Source organism: Aphelocoma coerulescens, unplaced genomic scaffold (assembly GCF_041296385.1).
Source record: "Aphelocoma coerulescens isolate FSJ_1873_10779 unplaced genomic scaffold, UR_Acoe_1.0 HiC_scaffold_70, whole genome shotgun sequence".
NCBI classification, from domain to species: Eukaryota; Metazoa; Chordata; class Aves; order Passeriformes; family Corvidae; genus Aphelocoma; species Aphelocoma coerulescens.
Genome location: NW_027184055.1, coordinates 1,409,340 through 1,429,019, shown reverse-complemented (window position 1 = coordinate 1,429,019; position 19,680 = coordinate 1,409,340). Strand labels below are relative to the sequence as shown.

The following is a 19,680-nucleotide window of genomic DNA, read 5'->3' as shown; positions in this document are numbered from 1 at the left end:
TAGCAGCATTTTTGTATCCACACCATGCCATATTTTATGCAGAGACACAGAGGAACGAGGGCAGCTCAGGCTGGAAAGGTCCCTGTCCTGAAGGTCCAGTTCCACAACACTGTGGAGTCAGAGGTCTTGCTGAGCACCCCAAAGGCCCTGGATTTTAGAACAGCCAACAGGAGTATGCTCCGGAGGCAGCTGTGAGGGATTCCGTGGCAAGCCTCCACAGAGGGCAAAGGAGCTTGGAATGCTGGAAGCTTTCAAGAGCAGCTTCCTGAAAGCACAGCAGTGCTCCATCCCTGCACGGGATCAGGGAGAGGGCAGAACCAGAGACCATCCGGGCTTAACAGTGGCCTCTGGGTGTGCCTACGAGCAAACGAAGCAGCAGCACAGTGGCCGAGACTCGGACGCGCGACCATCCCGGTGTCCGGAGCGCTGTCAGGCAGTGTTGGGATCCTGGGGGCGGTTCTGGTCTCCACAAGTGTGGAATTGCAGCCCCTGCTGATGCCTTGAGAGGCCACCTAAAAACAGAGGCTAGACCAGAATAAGGGAATAAAGGTAGGTATTTATTTGAAAGGCCTTCAAAGGTACATCCAGGGTAGCCAGAGGCTACTGCCAAGAGGGACCCCAAGATGGACAACAGGTCACGAGTTCTTCACAGTTTTGTAAGTTTGGTTCATTTGCATATGTGCCAGTTTGGCCAAATTTAGAAATATATCCTCTGAGAGAAGGCACAACCACCCCTCCCCTGAACCTGGTTCAGGAAAAAATAAGTTTTCCTCAAAGGAAAGTGAAGGAGATAAAAACTATTTCTTTAACGAACACACGGGAAAAGGAAAATAATGCTAAATAATACAATCTTTCAGTGTGGAGGAAAAACCTGAGAAAATGTTAGAGTCCTTCCTTTGGTCTCCTCGGAGCTGGGGCTTGGGCCAGGGCCAGGCCCTCTGTGCTCGGTGGCAAGTCCTCCCAATGTGCTCTGATATTGAAGCAGTCCATCAGAAAAGGGAGAAAATCCAAAATTCCAGGGAATGAAAAAAAAATCAGCTCTCAGTCTCCCTTTGGAGAAAAAGAAGCTGAAGAACTGGCCAAAAGCTGACCAGGGAAGCAGCAAGCTGGGTGCCTCCTCCCTCCCCTGCTGCAGCTGGGAAAAAGAAAGTCCCTATCTCTGTGTGACCTTGAACAAGCTGCAAACTGCTTTGAAAAAGTTTTGCTCAGTTTTTCCTTCCCCCTCTCAGGCTCAGTTTAGAGGCACAGAAAGGCACAAAGTTAATTTCTGGGCATAGGGCAGTGATATGGGATACACATCACAAAGTCACCCCAAGACATTCCACCCCTTATCCCATATCACTGGCTCAATGCCCAAACTAAGATATTCTAACTCTACACACACACATCAATACATATACATATACATATACATATACATATACATATACATATACATATACATATACATATACATATACACAGCTATGTACGAACAGTGACAGTGACAATCAGCAAGCAGTGGTACCCAGGCATTCCACATTACAGATGGTTTTCACACGACAATCAGATCTCCCTGTGGTACACAATGTGGTGTTCCATCTTTCTGCATTACCCACCACGTGCAACCAGGTCCCTGAGCAAAGACAACCCCACGGGTGGGTTTGTCTGTACTCGAGGCAGAATTTATCCACACAGTCTTTCCTAACAGACCTCTGACATGCACTACTGGGACCTTATCTCCATCTGTTGTATGCAGGGATTCAGATTGGGCTGGACCAGCTCTCTTGGTGGAACCTGGGGTGTTAACTAACCAGGTGGCCTTTGCCAGATGCTGCTCCAAATTTTTGAAAGTTCCCCCACTCAGTGCCTTCAAGGTGGTTTTCAACAATCCATGGCACTGTTCCACTTTGCCTGCAGCTGGTGCATGGTAAGGGATGTGGTACACCCACTCAATGCCATGTTCTCTAGCCCAGGTGTTAATAAGGCTGTGTTTAAAATGAGTCCCATTGTCAGATTCAATTCTCTCAGGGGTGCCATGCCTCCAAAGGACTTGCTTTTCCAGGCCCAGGATGGTGTTCCGGGCTGTAGCGTGAGGCACAGGGTAGGTCTCCAGCCATCCTGTGGTGGCTTCTACCATTGTGAGCACATGGCGCTTGCCTTGGCGGGTTTGAGGCAGTGTGATGTAATCAATCTGCCAGGCCTCCCCATACTTGTATTTGGACCATCGCCCACCGTACCACAGGGGCTTCACCCGCTTGGCCTGCTTGATCGCAGCGCATGTCTCACAGTCATGGATCACCTGGGAGATACTGTCCATGGTTAGATCCACCCCTCGGTCTCGTGCCCACTTATAGGTGGCATCTCTGCCCTGATGGCCTGAGGCATCATGGGCCCATTGAGCTAGGAACAACTCTCCTTTACGTTTCCAATCTGAATCTATCTGTGACACTTCTATCTTTGCAGCCTGATCTACCTGCCTGTTGTTTTGGTGTTCCTCATTAGCCCTACTCTTGGGGACATGGGCATCTACATGGCGGACTTTCACAACCAGCTTTCTTACTCGGGCAGCGATGTCTTTCCACTCTTCAGCAGCCCAGATTGGTTTTCCCCTACGCAGCCAATTAGCTTTTTCCCACTTTTCTAACCATCCCCACAGAACATTGGCTACCATCCATGAATCAGTGTAGAGGTAGAGCTTTGGCCACTTCTCTCTTTCAGCAATGTCCAGGGCTAGTTGAACAGCTTTGAGTTCAGCGAATTGGCTTGATCCACCTTCTCCTTCAGTAGCTTCTGCAACCCGTCGTGTGGGACTCCATACGGCTGCTTTTCACTTTCGTTTCATCCCTACGATGCGACAAGAACCGTCGGTGAAGAGAGCGTAGCGTGTGTCTTCTGATGGCAGTTGGTTGTACGGTGGAGCTTCTTCAGCACGTGTCACTTGTTCTTGTTCATCAGCGAGACCAAAGTTTTCACCTTCTGGCCAGTTTGTGATTATTTCCAAAATTCCAGGGCGATTCAGTTTTCCGATACAGGCGCGCGCTGTGTGATGAGAGCAATCCATTTGCTCCATGTGGCATTGGTGGCGTCGTGGGTAGAGGGAACCTCTGCTTTGAACATCCACCCCAGCACCGGTAGTCGGGGTGCCAGGAGGAGTTGTGCCTCTGTGCCGATTACCTCTGAGGCGGCTTGGACTCCTTCATAGGCTGCCAAGATTTCCTTCTCTGTGGGAGTGTAGTTGGCTTCAGACCCTCTGTAGCTTCGGCTCCAAAATCCCAGTGGTCGACCTCGAGTCTCACCAGACACCTTCTGCCAAAGGCTCCAGGACAGACCATGGCTCCCAGCTGCAGAGTAGAGCACGTTCTTCACTTTGGGTCCTGTCCTGACTGGGCCAAGGGCTATGGCATGAGCGATTTCCTGCTTGATTTGGGCAAAAGCTTGTTGCTGTTCGGGGCCCCAGTGGAAATTGTTCTTCTTGCAGGTAACCAGGTAAAGAGGACTCACAATCTGGCTGTACTGAGGAATATGCATCCTCCAAAAGCCTATGGCACCTAGGAAAGCTTGTGTTTCCTTCTTGTTGGTCAGTGGAGACATTGCTTTGATCTTATTGACAACCTCAGTGGGAATCTGACGCCGTCCATCTTGCCACTTCACTCCCAGGAACTGGGCTTAATGAATATGGAACAGTTTAAGAGAGTCCTTAAGTCCACAGGAAAATGAATGGAGGGCGCCTCTGGCAATATTGCCAAGCGCCCCAGCGCTGTGATTTGCCTTTGTTCGACTAATAAATGTTCAATATTAGATTGCTAAAAAATTCAGCTTTTGTAGTCATTTTCTTCTGAGAGAGAATAAAGAGAGAAAGAGAGAGAGGGGAAATGAGAGAGACAATAAGAAGAAAGAGAATAGAGTGAGAGTAAAGATAGAGAGAATAAAGACAAACATTGCTGCTAAGGAACGTCCGTGCAGCCCCAAACGCCTTCGCACACCGGCCCCAGTGTCCGTGCTCGGGGCTTGATTTACCAAGATGTGAATATCGATCTCATATCGATATCCAGCTGAGACAGACAAAAGCTCTCTAACAGTTTAGAGTTAGAAAGTGAATGTTTGATTGGCGCCGGACAGCGGCGTGGAACAGCTTCCTAATGCGCAGTGCCCAGGTATGAACGGTTACAGAGTTCATTTAGCCACAAAAGTGATGAGTATCCAAACTACAAATACATATTTCTAACAGTGACCCCTCCCATTCTCCGCTTCGTATGGAAATGAGCTTTAATGGCATTAAGCATGCGCAGTGCGTGCTCTGAATTGAGTGGCTGCTCTCGAATTGGGTCGGTGGTCCCAGACAGATGAAGTAAGCTCATCTCCCTCACTTGGACCTTTTTTGCCTTTCTGAACTTTAACAATCTTAATTACGTTAGTGACCTCCCAATTTCCTCTTGCCTGACTTTTGAATAGGTTCCCACAGAGGGAGGAAATTGGGAATTGTCCTTGTTCCCTACACCAACTGATCAATATTTCTGTTCCTCGTTCTAAGCACAGCTAAACAAACACAGAAATGACAGAGCATCAATTATTCCGTAATCAATTACTGACATCTTAAAAAGCATTTCAAATCTAGCTCTCCTAACTATTTTAATTAACTCTAGTCCAGCTCAAATTCTTTCTTATTCTAACTCATTTCAACCCAGCTAGCCTATAACTAAAATCTTTCTGTTTCTTTTAAATCTATGTTTCAGGGTGTCACCATGGCCACGGGGCTGCCCCAGGGCAGAAATCCCCTGTGGAGATACCGGGACCGACTGTGGGAGATGGGACGCCAAACACACCGGCTTTAGTCTCTTTGGGATGAAGAAGTGAGTTTTTCAGTCTGTTTGGGATAGAAAACTACTTCTGATTGCATCAGCCTGTTATACATGGGGTTTAAAAAGCATAACAAATACTAAAAAGGAATAACGATAAATAGCTGTGGTTCAAAAGGCATAAAGGAATTAGGAGGAACATATCTACTGACAGAGGATTTAATAAAAAGTATACTGTAAAAAAATAATCTGCAATGTTGTCAGTGGGTGTTCTTAGTTTTTTAAAAAATTTTGTATTTCTCATTTCCACTGATCTGCTTTGTTTTGCAACCATTGAAGCTAAAATGAGCAACATCAGGACCAAATCAACAGCTGGGTGCAAAGCCTCAGAATGAATGTGGAGCTAATGGAGGATTCACGTGCTTTAGACACGTGTGTGCACAGGTGCAGAAAAGCATCGCTCCTTTTGGAGGCTGCATTACAGCACACGGGTGGTAAAATCAGATTGACTCCTGTTTTCACAGGCTTCCCGGGCATCACTTACCAAGGATCTCCTCAAGCCCAGTGAGTGAGCGAGGACAGATCAAGGGTGGTTCTGGATAATCTATTTTCACTCCAATTTTCCAACTCCTCCCACTGGTTTGAAGTGCCAGTGTTCATTGTTGGAGCCAGCACAGTGGAAAGGAGCAGCACAGCTGAACAGAGAAAGCGACTTTTGCCCTCAGAGTAGAGCAAGCAGGAAGGCACACGGCTTGCACACATGAAGGTCTCTTGTCCATTCCAAGAAAAAGGCATCCACCAAAAGCAAAGATTTGTTGGATTCAGTGTAACAATACAGCGATTTCAGGGAAACATTGAAAGGAATGTGATGAATGTGTCTCTGCAAACAGACCCTGTGAATCTGCTGGTAGGCGGGGCCAGGGACTTGTAGGTAGGGAAGTGACAGAAGAAACTATCAGCTCGAGAGTCTTCCTGATGCAGAGTGAAGTAGAACCTGAAACCAGAATCAGCATCCATTGAGCACCTCGGAACCAGCATCAGACCTGGATCCCCCCAGCTCCCAGCACCCAGCCCTGGATCCCCCCAGCTCCCATCATCCAGTCCTGGATCCCCCCAGCTCCCATCATCCAGCCCTGGATCCCCCCAGCTCCCATCACCCAGCCCTGGATCCCCCCAGCTCCCATCACCCAGCCCTGGATCCCCCCAGTTCCCATCATCCAGCCCTGGATCCCCCCAGCTCTCAGCATCCAGCCCTGGACCTGCCCAGCCCCCTCACCCAGCTCTGGAACCACCAGCCCTCAGCTCCCAAGCCTGGACCCCCAGCTCCCATTCACCCGTCTGTGCCCCCCAGATTTCTTCTGCAGCCCCCCCGTGAGAGTGGGGGGTGGGGGCCGAGTGCTGGTGCCCCCCTGCCTGCAGCAGATCCAGCGGTGAGGGGAGTTCGGGGGTCCCTCAGCATTTGGGCTCCCCCGGGATTTGGGGTGAACCCCCGGGCCCCCCAGGATCTCCCTGAACACGCTGACGCTGCCCGTGCACAGCGAGAAGGTTCATACCCGGCACGGGGTCCCCAGCTCTGTCACCGGCATCGCCCAGGTACCCCAAAACCTCCCGGGAATCCCCAACACCCCCCCGGGGAACCCCAACCTTTCCTGGGACCCCAAAAATATCCCCGGGACCCTCCAAAAACTCCCCAGGATGCAAAGCCCCATACAGACCCCCCAAAACCCTCTCAGGACACCAAAATTCCCACGGGACCTCCCAACACCCCCCGGACCCCCTTGAGAAGGTTTATAACTGGCACAGGGTCCCCATCTCCATCACCGGCAGGGACTCCAAAACAGCCTTGGGACACACAAATATTCCCACCGGGATCACCCAAACCCCCACTTTGGGACTCCTGAAAACCCCCCTCGGGAACCCACAAAACCACCGGGACCCACAAAACCCCCCAGGAGCCCCTCGCGAATGTTCAGCCCCAGCACGGGGTCCCCATCGCCATCATCGGCACCACCCAGGTACCCCCAAACCCTGCCGGTACCCCCAAACCTCGCTGGGACCCCCAAACCCTCCCGGGACCCCCAAACCCCGACCCGGGGCTCCGCTGCCGGAATCAACGGGAATGGTGTTGCCCTTTTAACGGGAGTTATAGTGGGCACCGACTTTCCCGGGGCATCTTAAAGCGCCGATGGCAGAGCGAACCCCAAAATTTCACCCGGGGGGCCTCTCCCGTTTGCTGCACTCGGGGGAGCCCCGAACGGCGACGGGTCCTGGGCTGAGCCCCCCACTCAGCCGGGGGTGGCGAGGGAACGGGGAGGGCTGGGACGGGGTTTGGGGGTGCTGGGGTTAACTGGGGGACCCCAGTGGAACCCCTTTCCCGCTGTCCCACCTCCCCGGATCCCCCCTCTCCCACCCCTTTCCCATTGTTGCCCCAAACCTCCGCTGCCCCAGCTCGCCCTGGGCTGACCCAGCCCTTTCCCATCGTGGCCCGGCCCGGCCCCGCTGCCCCGAGAGCTCCCGGGCCGCGGCCGCAGCGACGGAGGAAGGGCAGGAGGAAGAGGAGGCGGGACAGAGGAGGAGGAAGAGGAGGGACGGGGGGAAGAAAGAGGAGGCGGAGCAGGCGGAGGAGGCTCCACGTGCGGGCAGCGCTCTCTACATCCGCAGCCGCTCGGGCCGGGAGCATCGCCCGCCCCGCATCCCGCAGGTGCCCGGGGAGGGGGAGCTCGGCCCAAACATCCCGGGCGGTGCTTTTGGAGGGGGGAGGGATATTTGGAGCTCGCAGGAAATCTATTTGGGGCTCGCAGTTTCATCCTCTCTGTCGGGGCGGGCGGCGCGATGTTTGGAGCTTGCGGGACTCCAAAGGCGAGCCGCAGATGCCCCTCGGGCGGATATCGGGGGGTCCCGGGCGGTGTTTTTGGGGGTCCCGGTGGCGGTGGCGGCAGAGCCCCGGCGGGGGCGGGGGGATGCGGGTCCCCCCGCGGTGGGGGTTGGGCTTCCCGGGCCGGGCCCTCCGAGCTCTGCCGGGGCCCCGTGGGGACGGCGCGGGGCCGGGGGGGCGGGGGGACACCGGTTTTGGGGACCCCCGGGAGAGCCGCGGCTTCCCTAAGCGGAAGAGGAGAGAGGAGAGCCCCAGAAGCCCAAAGCGGGGACCCCGAGAGGGGGGACCCCTGGGATTGGCGGGACCGCGGCGGGGGGGTCTGGGGGCTGCAGGGGCGGCACGGCCGGGAAAGGGGCTCGGGGGTCCCGGGGCCGGGAAAGGGGCTCGGGGGTCCCGGGGCTGGGAAAGGGGCTCGGGGGTCCCGGGGTCGGGAAGGGCTGCTCCCAGTATGAGCCCAGTTCCCTCCCCGAGTGGTTCCAGTTTCCTCATCAGTCCCAGTATGAGCCCAGTATGATCCCAGTATGATCCTGGTCACTTCCCCTCACTCCCTGTTGCTCCCAGTATGAACCCAGTCACTCCCAGTCACCGCCCATTATGATGCAATTTGCCCCCAGCACAGTCTCAGTTGCTCCCAGTTCCTCCCACTTTTGTCCAGTGTGTTCCCAGTTCTCCCAGTTGCCCCAGCATAGTCCCAGTCACTCCCAGTATGATGCCAGACTCTCCCAGCAGGGCCCCAGTCACTCACAATTGCTCCCAGTTGCCCCCAGCACATTCCCAGTCACACCCAGTGTGGTCCCAGTCAGCACCCACATGGTCTCAGACACTCCCAGTATATCCCAGTTGCCCTGACCATTCTCGTGGTCATTCCCAGGCACTCCCAGTTACCTCAGCAGGGATCAGTTGCCCCCAGATTTATCCCAGCCCCTGCCAGTACATCCCAGTTGTCACCAGCATGCATCCTATCATTCCCAGTTCCTCCCAGTGCATCCCCAGTAGGCTCTCAGCATGGGCCTGGTAGCTCCCAGTAACCCCCATTGACACCCGCTATAATCCCAGCAAGGCCCCCGTCACTCCCAGTATGATGCCAGTGGCCCCCAGGGTGTTCCCAGTTGCTCCCTGTCAATGCCAGCATGAGCCCAGTAGCCTCCAGTATGATCCCCATGACTCCCTGTCTCTCCCAGTATATCCCAGTCACCCCCAGCATGCTCCCAGTCACTCCCATTTCTTCCCAGCTGCATTCAGCACAATTCCAGTTGCTCACAGCCACTCCCAGTCAATCCCAGTATGATTCCAGTCACCCTCAGTATGATCCCCGTCTCCCCCAGCATGGACCCACTGTGATTCCAGTATGATCCCAGTTGCCCCCAGCATAGTTCCAGTTGTTCCCAGTTCCTCCCAGTATGATCCCAGTTGCCCCTAGAATAGTCCCAGTCATGCCCAGTTTCCCCCAGCATAGATCCAGTTGCTCCCAGGTGCCCCCAGCATGGTCTCATTTCCCCCCAGCATGATCCCAGCTGTTCCCAGTGTGATTCCAGTCACCCCCAGTATGGTTACAGACACTCCCAGTATATCCCAGTTGCCCTCAGCATGTTTGTAGTCATTGCCAGGCACTCCCAGTTGCCCCAGTAAGGTTCCAGTTACCGCAGAATGATCCCAGTCTTTCCCAGTTACTTCCAGGGTCCTCTAGCATGATCCCAGTTTCTGTCAGTTTCCCAAAGTATGGTCCCAGTTGCTCCCAGTATGATCCCAGCTGTGGCCCCAGTTGTGGCCTCAGTTGTGGTCTCAGTGCCCTCAGCATGGTTCCAGTACCTTCCAGTTGATCCCAGTTGCTCCCAATGTGTCCACATTTTCCTCCCAACATGGGCCCAGCAGCTCCCAGCAACCCCCAGCATGGTTCCATTCACACCTGCTGTAATTCCAGTGCCTCCCAGTATGGCCCCAGTAGGACCCGTAGTTACTTCCAGTATGGTCCAGTCACTTCCAGTATGGTCCCAGTGTCCCCAAATGTGATCCCAACTGCTCCCTCTCAATGCCAGTATGATCCCAGTCACCCCCAGCATGGTTACAGTCACTCCCAGTATGACCCCAGTCACTCCCAGATACTCCCAGTATTATTCCAGTCATGCCCAGAGTGACTCCCTGTCACTCCCAGTGTGGGCCCAGTTGCTCCCAGTATGAATCCAGTCACTCCCAGTTACTCCAAATACAAACCCATTTGCTCTCAGCACGGTCTCTGTTGCTCCCAGTCACCTCCAGTATGGTTCCAGTCATGTCCAGCACCTTTCCAGTCCCTCCCAGTCTGATTCCAGTATGGTCGCAGTCATCCTCAGACACTCCCAGTATCATCCCAGTCAGTTCCATTAGGATCCCAGTATGACCCCAGCATGGGCACAGCTGCTCCCATTATCTCCCAGTGTGGTTCCAGTTGAACCCAGTTGCCCCCAGTTCAGACCCAGTCACTCCCCACATGAGGTTGAGCGCTCCCTCCCCCCACCCGTGGGATCATCGCCCCCCATCCCACAGGTGCCCGGGGAGGGGGAGCTCAGCCCAGATATCCCGGGGGGGTTCCCTGGGTTGTGTTTTTTTGGGGGGGATGTTTGGAGAATGAAGAACTCCAAAGCTGAGCAGAAAATGCCCCTTGTGAGGACATTGGGGGTCCCCAGGAGGTGTTTCTGGGGGTCCCGGTGGCGGTGCCAGCAGAGCCCTGGCAGCGGGCAGGGGGATGTGGGGTACGGCCCGTGGTGGGGGTTGGGTCTGCCCGAGTCAGTCACGGCCACCTCCAGCCCGGAGCCAGGAGGGGGAACCTCGGGACCCCCAGAGTGGGACGAGCAGAGAGGGGCAGTACCGGGACCAGGGGAGCCCCAGCAGTCTGGAGGAGCGACCCCCTGTGAGCCCCAGGGCCCCAAAGTGGGGAGCCCCAAAAGGGGGGAGCACCACTATTTGCGGGACCCTCAACAGCCGGGAGAAGGGGAGGGGGGACTCCTTGGACCCCCTGCACCCCGAAGCAGAGAATAAGGGGAGAAGGGACCTGGGGACCCCATAACCCCCAGCATCCCTAAGTGGGGAGACCAAAGCAGGGAGCTTTTGGATTCCTGGACTCTCAGCAGTCTGGGGAGGTTGGAGACCAAGTAGAGAGGGGGACCCCAATAAAAGAGGGACCCCCAGCAGCTGGGACAGGGGGGAACCCCCAAACACCAAAGGGGAGAGACCAGAGACAGGGAACTCCTGAGAGGCTTTTTCAGAGCAGATTTTTATGGACACAGTGCCCAGTGACTTCTAGAGATGGACTTGGGCAGAGGGATCTTACACTCAACACCCTTGTTTCACCCCAAATCAGGATTTCCCATTCCCAACCCTTGGCCAGATGGAGGAGGAGGCTGTGAGGAAGAGGAAGATGCCCCGGGAGCCCCAGGCAGGTGAGGAGGAAGTCAGTGCCCCTTTCCCCTCTCTCCTGCTCCATCTCCCAGCCCAGCATCGCCCCCGGCTGCAGGACAACCCCGCTGCCGACGCCGTCCTGCCGGGGACGGACTGGGGGGATCTCCTTCCCCTTCCCTGTGGCACGGAGGCAAATCCCATCCTCTCCTTGTCCTTCCTCCCCAGACAAGGAGCTGAGGACGGAGCCCAGGGAGGACAAATCCCCGCGGCAGAACCTGGTGGAAGAGGCCGTTTTGACCGGCTCCACAGCTCAGGAATCCAACGGGGAGGAAAAGCCCCGGAGATCCCTTAGGATGAGGGGCTGCAAACGCAGCCCAGGGTGCTCTGAGGAGGAAAGACCCACCCTGTGCCAGGAAGGCAGCCAGAGATCCAGCCAGAGGCCAGAGCTGGTGGTTCATGAGCAGCTTCACAATGGGGAGAAGCCCCACATGTGTGGGGAATGTGGGAAGAGCTTCAGGTGGAGCTCCTACCTGATCGACCACCAGAGGATCCACACTGGGGAGAAGCCCTATGAATGTGGGGAATGTGGGAAGAGCTTCAGCTGGACCTCCAACCTGATCCGCCACCGGCGCATCCACACTGGGGAGAGGCCCTACGAGTGTCCTGAGTGTGGGAAGAGGTTTCAGAGCAGCTCCAATCTCCTCCTGCACGAGCGGATTCACACGGATGAGAGGCCCTTCCGCTGCCCCGACTGCAGGAAGGGATTCAAGCAAAACTCCACCCTCATCACCCACCGGCGCATCCACACCGGGGAGAGGCCCTACGAGTGTCCCCAGTGTGGGAAGAGCTTCTCCAGGAGCTCTCACTTGACCAGACACCAACGGAGGCACCGCTAAGGGAAGCCCTGCGAGTGCCCCGACTGCGGGAAGAGCTTTGTCCTCTGCTCCAAATCCATCTCCCATCAGAGGAGCCACGTTTGGCAGAGCCCTGGTGGCCCACATTCCCTGTGATCCAGGTTGGGAAGACCCCTGGCTGGTGCTCTCCACGTTCTCCTGGATCCCCGTAGGCACCTGGGTGAACGCAGGGGCAGGAACATCCATCAGGACTCAGATCAACATTGGAAATTCATTGGGAAGAGCTGATTTTTTAACTTTATGCCCTAAAAATTTTCATCTACTCTGTCCAATTGTTTCTTCTGGTGGTATCAAGCCACCCTGGATGATCTTGGAGGTCTTTTGCAGCCTAAGTAATTTCTATGTTAATCCCATTGAAACAGCAAAAATTGGGGTAAAAATAAAAATTTAAAGACATCTAAAGCTGCACCATTTTCCCGCAATTTGGGGGTGAATTTGGGGTTCAGGGGAATATTTGGGAGGATCTGAGTGTTGTGGGGCTGTGAAGCCAGGCAGATTGGGGCCACAATCTCACAGTTGTGGGGGCAGAACGTGTGCACCTGAGCCCGTCTGTTCTCCAGGAATTCCAGTTGTGTGTCCCAGTCCCTTCCCTGGGTCTGCCCATCCAGGGTGTCCCCCCCAAAGTGCCCAAATCGCTGCTGAAGTGCCTGAGCTGCTCTGGGTTGTGGATGTTCCTGTCCACCAACCTGTCCTGGTCAGTGTCATGGGGGCTGGGAGGGGGTCTGAGGGGACTGGGCTGGGCTTTTGAGCCTCTTGGGGCCATTTGAGGTGCTGGGAGGGGGTTTGGGGGGCTTTTTGTGCAGTCTTCAAGGGAGTTTTGGGGTGCTGGCAGGGCTGTGTGTCTTGGAGAGAATTTGGGAGGGTGTTGGGGGAGATGGGAAGGGGTTTTGGTGGTTTTTGGGATCATTTATGATGCAGGGTGTGGTTGGGGGAGTCCTGGCAAGGAGATTTGGGGGGCTTTGAGAGGTCCAAGATTGGCTCTGGGGCTGGGTGGGGGTTTTAGGGCAGGTGTGACCTCCCCCAAGACCCCCAAAGCTGCCACCAGACCCCATCCCCCAAGATGCTGCCGGGGGTCAGGGGCTCCATGTTGGGGTTCATCCTCCTGGCACTGTGGGAGAAGGTGAGGGGGGTCCCGAGGGGCCGTGTGTGTCCCCCCAGAGCGTGTGTGACCCCCCCCATCCCAGTGTCACCCCCTTTTCCCTGCCCACAGGGCTCCTGAGCCAGCCCCTGCTGCCCCGGGAGGGAATTTGGGGAGGGGGCAGAGGGGATGCGCAGCCCCCGCGGGGGGATGACCCCGGCCCAGCGCCCTTCGTTCAGCACCGAGCTGGGCTTGGGGCCGCAGGAGGAAGAGGCCGATGGGAAGCAGATCCTGCAGGGGGGACAGGGCTTGGGCTCAGGGCAAGGTCCTGCCCTGCACACCTGGCTCAGGTGTGAGCCTGCCCCGGGAAGGGAGCGGGACATTCCCATCCCCACGGATCAGGGCTGGGAGCAGCGCTGGGAGCACGGACATGGACGTGGCTGTGGGGTCAGTTGCTCTCGGCGTTCTCGGAGGGAGAAGCTGCTGGTTCTTTTCGGCCGTTTTTTCTTTCCGCGGACAAAGATCCCAGGACCCCCGGCCCACCTTCTCTATCCCACTGGAGGCCAGGCTGTGGCTGCCCTGCCCCGCTGCTGCTTCGAGCCTTCGCTTCGTTGTAGCCGTGCTCGCCCTGCCTGCCTGGACCTCCGGGGGGGTTCCCCGCTTGGATACATCGCATCTGCCCCCCAGGATTTGTGCTCATCCCTGCCGTTCCAGCCTGCTGTTCCCGAGGGTCCGGCCGGACACCGGGATCGGCTGCCCAGGGGTTTGTGAAGCCTTTGTTCCATCCCTTCCCAGATCCCAGGGCACCGGTGCCGCGTGCTGCCCGAGCTCGCTCCGGAGCGCCCCCTGCAGCCGCGGGGGAACCATCGCACCTGCCCTGCTCACCGGGAGCCGCCAGCGCCCCTGCCGGCTGCGAGCGGAACTGCACCCAAGGGGAAAGGGCCCGACAGCCGAGAAGGCTGGGACTGGGTTTGTGTTTGCTGTTACTGCCAGAGTTGTTGTTGTTTGTTTGACTGGTTATATATATAATAGTAAAGAGCTGTTATTCCTATTTCCCACATCTTTGCCTAAAGGCCCTTGATTTCAAAATTATAATAACTCAGAGGGGAAGGGGTTATATCTGCCACTTCAAGGGAGGCTTCTGCCTTCCTTAGCAGGCACCTGTCCTTCAAAACCAAGACAACGAGCTAGCCTGCTTTTTGCAGAGGTGTCTTTGGTTCCAACAAGGCCCCGCTGTGTCTCAGTGCACCCTGGCTTCCATGCGGATCTGGAGTATCACAAAGGCTCCTTGGTTCCACCAGGTCCTGCTGTGTCACAATGGATCCTGTGCTCCATGAGGCCCTCCAAAGTCATCATGGAGGCTTGCTTCCATGAGGTTCCATGATGTGCCAGTGGTCATCTTGGTTCCCGGAGTTTCCTTAGTGTCACAATGCTCTCCATGCTTCCATGATTCCCCACAATGTCCCAATGCTCTCCATGCTTGCATTAGGCCCTGCTTTGCCACAATGGTCCCCTTGTTTCCATGAGGCCCCGCTGTGTCACAATGGACGTATGGTTCCATGATGCTCCGTGGTGTCACCATGGTCTTCTTGAATCCGCAGTGTAACAATGGACCATTGGTTCCATGCGGCCTGGCCGTGTCACCATGGGCTCCTTGATTCCATGATTCCCCACGGTGTCACAATGGAGCCTTGTTTCTAGGAGGTTCTGTACTGTCACAATTGTCTCCTTGATGCCATCAGCCCCTGCAGTGTCACAAAGGCTCCTTGGTTCCATGAGGAACACAAAAGCTTTGCAAAAACATTGAGCCACAGCTGCTGAACACAGCTGGCAACATCTGCTTGCATCAAAAGAGGGCTTCAAGCTGAGAATGGCACCAGCAGCTTCCATCTGAAACAGACACCCAGGGAAAGGACAGGCTGTGCTGGTCTGGACAAATGTGGAGGAAAATATCCTCTGGTAGAAGGCAGGTTACACCCAGCCCTCCCCCACCAGGTTCGGGAAAAAAGAATTTTCCTGGGAAGAAAGTGAAAGAGATAAAAACTGTTTATTTAACAAACACACAGGAAAAGGATAACAATGCTAAATAGTAAAACCTCTCGCTGTGGAGCGAAACCTGGGATACTTGGAGAGTCCTTCCGTGTTTCAGTGGGGTCTCCTGAAACATCCCTAGACAGCGAGGCCCATGGAAAGAAATAGGGAGCGATTCTTGAGAGAAGTTTCAGAGCTCTTTCTTCTCCAGCCACATGGGCGGGGCACTGCCAAAGAACTGAGCAATCCCGGGACAAGCAGGGCCCTCCTGGCACAGGGCAACACAAAATAACCAGTGCTGAACAGGATTAGGGCACATGTGAGCAGGGAGCAGGGAGACCCCCGTGCTCAGGCCATGCCTCTACCCCAGGGTCCCCTCTCCCATGACCTCATGGCAGAGGGGAGGAACCCCAACACTTCTGGAGGTGTAGTCTCCCTCCTCCTCCTTGGAGCTGGCTCATGGGCCCACATTCAGGGCCCCCACCTCGGTAGAAAATTCTCCCAATGTGGTCTGATGTTGAAACAGTCAAGAAGAGAAGAAGGGAAAAAAACCCCCAAAGTCCCAGGAGAACAAAGTTCAACTCTCCATCTCCCTGCAGAGAAAAGGAGCTGAAAACTGGCTCAAAAGCAAGAAGGTTGCTTCCTCCGCCCTTGCTGCAAGCAGGATGCAGAGGAGTGTGTATGTGTGTCCTTGAACAAACGCTCTGAGAAGTTTGTCCGGTTTTTTTTTCCTCTCCCCCCTCTCAGGCTCAGTTGAAAGGCACAGAAATGCACAAAGTTAACTTCTGGGCATAGAGCAGCCATAGGGGATACACATCCTAAAGTCACCCCAAGACACAGGCACAGAGAATTCAGTGGAAAGACTCCGAGAATTCTGCTCCCAGAGATCATTCCTGCTCACACTGACCCTTGTAGAAAGGGGCCATCATTCCAGGCAGCCTGTACTGAGCATGTGGCTCCTGAATGGGGTTTGTTGTTTAGGAAACCTGCTCAGGCTTTTCCATTCTTTCCTTGCAAACAGGAAAACTTCTCCTGGGGCTGTGTGCAGGCAGAGCCCTGAGGAGAGCAGGTGGCACATGGTGCGCTGGGCTGGGACAGCCAGCTGCAGAGCTCAAGGGAAGAAGCCCAAAGTGGCACAATGGCTCCTTGCCTTCACATGCAACACCTGGGTCACAATGGTCTCCTTGATTCCATGAGGCCCCACTGTGTCACAATGGCTCCTTGGTTCCATGCGGTTCCGCAAAGTCACCATGGTCTCCTTTGATCCACATTGTCATAATGGACAGAAGGAGCCGGGCGGCGGCGGGGGCTGAACCCTGGCAGCAGCGAGGATGAAGAAGAGGAAGAAGAGGAAGAAGAGGAAGAATAGGAAGAAGAGGAAGAAGAGGAAGAAGAGGAAGAAGAGGAAGGGGCCGGGGCCACCTGCGGTGTCCGATCCCCGGCAGCAGCGGGGAGGCCTCGGGCAGCGGCGGCGGGCGGGGCCCTTTGGAGCCGCCCCGAGGGCTCGGTGCCGCCCCGGGCCCCTGAAGGAGCCGCTCGGCGGGACGGGCGAGCTGGGAACGAGAGAAAACCGCGAGAAAAGAAGAAAATCCGATCAAAGAGCCGCACCGAGGGGCGTCTCCGCCGGCCCGTGGCACCCAGAAACCCGAAAAATCGCTGCCATGCACTAAAGAACCTTTCCGTGCGCAGCCAGGGGCGCAGAGGGGGGATCCTTATGAAGTCCCCTCCCCTCAGTCCCTCCTGGCACGGCCGGGCATTAGCGCAGCTCCCGGGGCTGTGTCCCGGCACCGGCTGCTGCCCCAGGGCACGGGGCTGCCGCGCTCGGGCATTAAACGCGACAGATTTGGGGAGCAGGGACAGCCACAGAAAGCCTCGGGGAGCCCTCGGGAGCCTGGAGCTGCACGAGGGCCACAAAGGATGCCCTGGACACAGCGATGGCCCCAGCAGCGGCTCTGCCCCCCAGCACGGGGCTGTGTCCCAGACCCCCCGCTCCAGCCCGAGGTTTGGGGGCGGCAGCGGAGCTGCTGGACGGAGGACGGCTGGAGGAGCAGGAGCGGGAGGAAGAGGAGGGATAAAGGGGGAGGGGCGGGAGGAAGAGGCGGGACAGAGGGGGCAGGAAGAGGAGCCTCCATGTGCATCCATCGCTCTCGGTGTCCGCAGCTCTGGGCCTCGGGAACACCGCTCCCCCCATCCCGCAGGTGACCGGGGAGGGGCAGCTCGCCCCAAATATCTTGGGCGGTTCCTGGGGTTGTTTCGGGAGAGGGGATTTTGGAGCTTGGAGGATTCCAGCACCGAGCCCCAAATATCTTTGTTGGTTCCTGGGGAAGGGGGGTTTGGTGGGGCGGGGGAGGGGAGGCGGATGTTTGGATCTTGCAGGGCTCCGAATGTGAGTCGCAAATGCCCCTTGGGGGATATTGGGGAGCCCCCGGCACGCGGGGTTTTGGGGGTCCCGGTGGCGGCTGCCGGGAGAAATGGGATGGGGCGGGATGGGGCCCGGGAAGGGTGGGATGTGGATTGGGGTGTGGGATGAAGTGTGGCGGAGGGGGATGGGCGGGATGGGGCCTGGGATGAGGCAGGCGAAGGTTGGGGATGATGAGGCCGGGGGGACCCCAGTCCTCAGGGGCCTGCGGGGTATCCGCCAGCTCCGAGGGAGTTTTGGGGCACCCCTAATCCTGAGGGGGCGGTGCTGGCAGCGGGGGACACGTGGCTCCGGCACCTCTGGCCCCAGCTGAGCCCCCCCCGCCCCCAGCGCCCCCCGGAGCGGAATTTGGGGAGGGGGAGGTGGGGGCGGCCAGGCCGGGCCCCCCCGCGCTGTCCCGGCGGGGGCCGAGTGCGGGCGGGAGCCCCGCGGGGCCCGGCCCTGCCCGGGCACGGCTGATGCCGCCCGCCCGCGCTCCGCACTGGTCCGGACTGGTGCTCCCAGTGCCGTGCGGGGCGGGGCCGCTCTGGGGACCCCCCAGGGCACAGCGCGGCTGCTTTGGGGCTGTCGGCAGCGCCCGGCGCTGGGCATGGGGCGTGTGGGGGCAGCTGGGGCCGCACTGGTGGCACTGGTGGTGCTGGGAGCCCCCCCGGGCGCGGGGTGAGCGGTGAGAAGGGGGGCGGGTCTGGGACCCCAAATGGAGCGAAATGGGGAATGGAACCCCCAAAGGGAGCAGGAGGGGCCTGGAACCCCCAAAACCAAGGCCGGGGGAGGGGAGGTGGGGATTGGGGATGGGGAAGGTGCAGAAGGAGGAGGGGAAGAGGGGGCTGGGACCCCCAAAGAAAGCGGGATGGGGATGGGACACCCAAATTGAGCTGGAATGGGGCTGTGGATTGGGGGAACGCTGAGAAAGGGGAGGAGAGGGGAGGGAAAGGTGGGGTTGGGACAGAAGACGAGCGGTTCCATGGGGGTGCAGCCCTGTCCCCCAGCACCTGAGCCCTGGAGCGATTCCCTGGGGCTCTGGGGAAGGGAGGGATCCGCACTGGGGGGGTCCCCAACCCCCCTGTCCATCCCTGGGGCTGATCGGGGGCTCCCCCCACACAGCAGCCGGTGCTGCGGCAGCCGTGGGGCAGAGGGGGTGGGAAAGGGGGGTCAGGGTGGGAGTGGAGGAGGAGTGGGAGGAAGAGGAGGGAGAGAGGAGGAGGAGGAGCTGGAGAACCACGAGGTTCCACCGCCCGCCCACTGTGTCCGCAGCACCCCCAGCCCCGGTAGCATCTTCCCCCCCATCCTGCAGGTGAGCGGGGAGGGGGAGCTCACCCCAAATATGTCGGGGGGGTCACCAGAAGGGGTTTTTTTGGAGGGGTGTTTGGAGCTTGCAGATTCTGGAATCGAGCCCTAGATGTCCTTGCATGTCCCTGGGAGGGATTTTTTGGGCCAGAGGGGATATGTGGATCTTGCAGGACTCCAAAGCTGAGCCATAATTGCCCCTTGGGGGTCTTGGGAGGTCCATGTGAGGATCGCCCAGTACTGGCAGGGTGGGACACTGGGTTTGGGGATCCCCAGGAGAGCTGGGGGCTGGAACACAGGACCCCTGGAGTGGGGAGAGCAGAGAGGGACGATACCAGAGCTGGGGGACCCCCAAGAGCCTGGAGGGGTGGGGGGGCCTGGAGATGAGGTGGGGCTGGGACCCCTCAGCCCTAAAAGGGGCGGTGAGGAGAAGGGGGAGCCCCAAGTGCCTGGAGTGGAGGGAGGCTGAAGAGGGAGACCCTGGGACCTCTGGGAGCCAAAGCAAAATCAGGAAAAAAAGGACCTATGAGACCCCCAAACCCCCCCAGCATCCCTAAGCAGGACCCCAGAGAGGGGGATCCCCAGGACGCACGGGACCCCCAGCAGCCCTGACAAGGGGGACCCCCAGAACCCCAAAGTGAGGAGACTGGAAAGGGGGAACTCCTGGAGGCTTTTTTTGGAGTCACTCTTGGTTTTTTGTTGATTTTATGGACACCAGGTACCCGGTGACTTCTAGAGGTGGACTTGGGCAGGAGGAACCCCCAACCCAACACACTCATCCCTTGTTTCTCCATAAACCAGGATTTCCCATTCCCAACCCTTGGCCAGATGGAGGAGGAGGCTGTGAGGAAGAGGAAGATGCCCTGGGAGCCCCAGGCAGGTGAGGAGGAAGTCAGTGCCCCTTTCCCCCTCTCTCCTGCTCC

General features: G+C 57.3%; 1 pseudogene; it reads left to right on the top strand.

Moving 5' to 3' along the window:
• The window catches only part of LOC138102326 (zinc finger protein 850-like), a 1,260,715-nt pseudogene that overhangs the window by 398,848 nt on the left and 842,187 nt on the right, over positions 1 to 19,680 (top strand).